Genomic DNA, 5000 nt, shown 5'->3' with positions numbered 1-5000 from the left:
ACGACGACTGCCGGAGCCCATACTCCCGTTCCTACAGCCGTGCCGAGGTCCCCACCTCCCCTACCCCGGCTTAGCGATTGCTTATGTCACCAACGTCGCTGCATCCAGTACACCAAGGTTGTGCAAGTCTAGTGGAGTATCCATAAGGTCCCCCGGGGCCCATACGTCATCCCGTGGGGTGCGCGACACCTGTGGCGGGCATTGCCGGCATCGGCTTTCCCAAACCAGGTTAGGATACAGACATACACTAGGGCGTCGCTCGTTCAAGTAGCCCCACCCGGTCTCAGAGGCGCGGGTTTGCTGAGCTGCACGGAGTCGTGTAACCCCTACCTGTCGAGGCCCACCCTTCCGAGCAGTCAGTGGCGCAAACCCTTCTACAACAGACAACAGCTCTGTGGGACCCCCCCAATTAGGCACAGGTAGCCTAGAATCAGGTCTGAAACGGGGGGGCCCTTCGGGTCAGAGTAGAGTCCTACTCCCCTCCTTAACGCATGAATGTCCTCATTATATCCAGAGAATACAGGAGAACTCTGCGGCTCAGGAGTTTAGCAAAGCTCCGAGTCCGAGCTTTGCTCAGGCCGAGATCGGCAAGCAGCAGCTCATTCTTAGTCGGCCACTTGCCCCTGGCTCCCAGCGGGAAGCCATGGACCGTTACCTTCCTTGTCTGGGCCCTGCTCGCCCTGAGTACCGGAATGAGAGGGCGGTACTTTTTCTCCTTTTCGATTCGCGCACGTTCCAACGACTCCTCATCGAATTCGTACCGAACCGTTACGTCAATTATGATCGCCAGCTCATCCAGCCAGCAGACCATGTCCGGCGCCATGACCTTCCCTGATGGTAGTGTCCAACGCTTCTCCCTTACCACTTCCCATCCATGGCGCTCGGCTTCCGCAGCGAGGACCTGGCACACCTTGTGATGCCGTTGGATACGACATTCCCTCACCCTGGGGCAGAGCCCCAGGATGTGCCAGCAAGTCTCTGGGGCTTCCCCACAGTGTCGACAGCGGACATCCACAGTATCCGTCCTTCCGCGACCCACCAATTCACGGGTTGGGTAAACATTCGCCCTGAGCTGGACGGCCGCCGTAAAATCTCCAGGCTTCAGCTTGTTTGGCGGACGGTTGGCCAACCAGCAGTTGCTGACCTCGTCCGCTTCGAACGTCCGAATACCCTTTCCTTGTATCAGCTGGCCCGCCCATCTGTCGAACTCGACTTGGCGCCAGTCGCACGGGACTATGCGCTTCCGAGGCCTCACCGTGCTGTCGGAGTCCACAGTCCCCTCCGCAGGGGAGCCCTCCACCAGATCCGGCCCCAGCTCCGGTACCTCATCTGGCGACCCTCCAGCACTCAGCCATGCCCTCTCAAACACTTTGGCATCAGTTGTTTTTTGAGACATCCACCTGACCATCTCGTCTTTTGAACGAGACAGACCCAGGAGCCTCCTAGCCTGTATGGCAGGAACAATCCTTGACAGTTTCGGTATTCCCAGTCCACCGCTGGACGTCCGTGAGTAAAGGAGACCGTTAGTGGTGCACCTAGCCAGGTGCAACCACCTCTTTACCGCCCGTCTTATGTTCAGGTCCATTTCTGTCAGGGCCTTCGCAGATAGCATGCAGTGGTCAGCCACGAAGATCACCCTCGGTACGGCAAACTGGCACAACAGGGACACCTTGTCAAGCGGACGTAACGGCGTCTTGGAGATTGCAACTACCCACTGTCGTAGTTTGGCAACCATATCCTCAGCGAAGATCCCAGTCCACGGGTTCACCTGGACGCCCAGGTACTTGATTGATTCCTTAGGCCCGACCATGTGAAGAGCTGTGTCGTTCAGCAGCCACGGTTCGCACCTGTTCACTTTGTACGACCTGCTGCCACTCTTCTCAATCAGGAACCCGTGGCACTTACTGGGCTGGGTTCGCATTCCAGTAAGCTCGCAGAAGTCCACCAGGATATCAAGGTTGGCTCTCATGCCTTCCCAAGAGTCACTCACTATGGCCAAGTCATCCGCAAATGCCATCGCAGTAATGGACTTCCCATTTACTGGGAAGCCCCGGCCCTCGCGTTCAAGTTGCTGGATAAGCGGATCCAGCGCCAGGTTAAAGAGGAGAGGGGACATGGAGTCACCCTGCTTCACTCCCACCTTCATGGCGATGTCAGTGGAACAACCCTCCTGACAGTGCACCTTGGTCACACTGTTCTCGTAGGAGTCCTTGATCAACTCCACCATGTGTTGGTCCAAGCCTTTCTGCACCAGAACACTCAGGAGGTGCTCGTGGGAGACGGTATCGAAGGCCTTCGCAAAGTCGACGAACACAACCGCGAGGGAGCCATTTCCTGCCTTGCTGAGACTCATGCAACCTTCCAACAGCATGAGGTTTTCCGAACAGCCCGGGGAGGCAATGAAGCCCCTCTGGCGCGGGTGGCTAGGACAGGCCACTGTCATCCTTTCCGTCAGGATCCGCGAATAGAGTCTCAGGACCAGGGACGCAATGGTTATGGGCCTCCATTGCCCCACGTCACCATGTAGACTAACGTCCCCGGTCTTTGGGATAAGTGTCGTCCTGCACTTCTTGAAGACCCTAGGGATGCCTGCCGATACCAACCATGTTGAGTACATGTGCGCCAATTTAATCCCTTCGGGGTCCCATTTGGACAGCGCCACCTTGGTGATGCCATCAGGGCCCGGGGAAGACCGGTTCTTGATGGACTGGAGATGGGCCCTGACTTCAGCCGGATCGATCAGCTTCCCAAATCCTGCGTTGTCGGCAGTCCCGAAGCCCTCGAACTGACCCAGACCCAGGAAGGCTCTGACTATGCTCCACCTCTCCCGGAAGACCGCCGACACTTCAACGAGTGGAACGGGGCAGCTCGCCCCCATCTGTCCGTCCAGGACAAACATAGCCAACTTGGCCCAGCCCAGCCGGGCCAACCGATAGAGGAACCTGCGCATCCTCCTCATCCTCACGCTACGCCTTACATCCATCCTGGGTGGGCGTCCAAGGACCCGTTTCCTGCCGGAGCGGCCCGTTGCCTTTCGACCCAGCCTTCTGATCAGATTGAGAGAAGCCGACGCAACTGCCCCCTGACGGCAGTCGTCTCTCCTGACGATCCTTGCTGAGGTGCTGCCTGTGGTACCACCCTCTCTCGGCACCCGCTTCCCTAGAAGGCCCCGCAGGACCCCTCTCACTCCGTGCACGGGCGCCGGTGGTACGGCGGGCTGCTTCCGCCTCTCACTCGCTTCCCTATCCCTACTGGCAGCTGCCTTTGCCCGCAAGTCTCGCCTCCGGATGACCTTATGCATGAGTCGGCACTTTGACCTGACCTGTGAATCGTTTTTTCCGGTGCCAAGAGAGCTTGCGATCACTCTGCATTCAGAGGCTGTGGGCAAGGTCTTGCAAAACATAGCCAGCTTTTTGACTTCCTCCGTCGACCACAGACTAGTGACAGCGAATTCCCGACAAGGTTTGCCTCGACAGAGACCTGCACCGTCGTACTTTTCCAGGTGAGCCGCCCGCGCATGCAACGACCGCCCAGCTTTACTGCCGAACTCCCTAGGACAGTAGTCACACCGGAAACTGTCTCCCAGCACCGGGGGGGAAGTACCTCCCCAACTGCACTCCCGCGAGTGGTCCATCTCCCGATGCCTTGGTAGCTGGGCCGCGCCACCTGCACCTGACAACCCCCTGTCCGAGTTACACGGGTTAGGAACCGGTAAGCTTCCCCTCGCGTTCACATCCCCGCCACCGGTTGGGTCAGTCGATTGGTCGACAAAACTGGCCATCCACGGCAGGGCCTGCTGTCGCCCAGAGCTCCCACTTCCGCTTTGCTCCGGCAGCAGACCCTCGGTCCTCACAACTGGTCCACAGCCGTCATGCCCATTCGAGCACGGGGCAGGCCCAGGGTCATGCACGTTGGGAACGTCATCCGTAGCCCTCACCATCAACCGTGTGCGCTTCTTCGGGTTTTCAAAGTCGACCGAGGGAAGGCAACCCTTCCTCCTACTCCGCGTAGAAGGCCCCGCCAACCTGGCATCCCCCGCGGGGCCAGATCTTGAGGACGCACTCTCACCATCCACCAACAAGTGGCCAGGACGGGCTGCAGAGACGGACTCGCTCCGGGCCCTATCCCCGGAGTTAGAGTCGCCATCCACAGAGAAGGTGAGCTTACGCCGACTGCGCAACACCCTAGGTGCAGCGCTCACTCCACCTCCCTCCGCATGCTCCGAGCCCCGTCCGGCTTTGGAGTCACAAGCGGGTTTCACAGGGGTCCTCCGGCCGGAGGCCCTGCTACTAGCGTTCAACTTCACCAGACTGCCCCTCCAGCGATTCAGGGAGACGGTCAGCCGACAAAATCTACGGGATCCGAGAGGCGTCAACCCCCTTCCCCCGAGACCTTTTGGATTCCGGAACCCTGGGCTGCTGGAGCTTCCTTCTTCCGCATCCCGACACGCCTTAGGGGACAACAGGCCACCGCTGAGTCGCTTCAACCGTACCGTCAGCCGCCTTAGCCCCCGGGCCGCAGAAGGAGAAGACCCTCGCGACCCGTGCCCAAGCCACCAACGCCCGGCCCCACTTCCCAGGACCTGCGTACCCCTGGGGGAGGCCACCGCAGCGCCTCCCCCCGCACCATCCGCACCTAGCAGCCCAGGCCCGCTCCAGCGCCTCAGAGAGACAGACAGTCGCTTGAGCCTCCAGGACACGGAGGGACTCAACCCTCCAGTCCTGTGGCCAAGCAGTCGCCTCCCTCCGGGACTGAACCGGACACTGCAACCACCCGGCGAGGCCATGCCTGGCCCCACCGCACCCGCTCCCCCAGCCGGGGGAGTACCAACACCGCCACGCAACATCCGTACGCCCTCTATACCTACCTGTATAATATAATCCCAAATTCACCGCCGAGGTCAACGACGAATCCTCTTCAACCGATCAGCACCTGGGGGGACGCAGTGAGAGGAGGAACTGAGCTTAGCAAGTCAACCACGCAGATGATACATAAACAAA

Source organism: Gasterosteus aculeatus, unplaced genomic scaffold (genome assembly GCF_964276395.1).
Source record: "Gasterosteus aculeatus unplaced genomic scaffold, fGasAcu3.hap1.1 HAP1_SCAFFOLD_43, whole genome shotgun sequence".
In the NCBI taxonomy this organism is placed as follows: Eukaryota; Metazoa; Chordata; class Actinopteri; order Perciformes; family Gasterosteidae; genus Gasterosteus; species Gasterosteus aculeatus.
Note: the sequence above shows the minus strand (reverse complement) of the source record.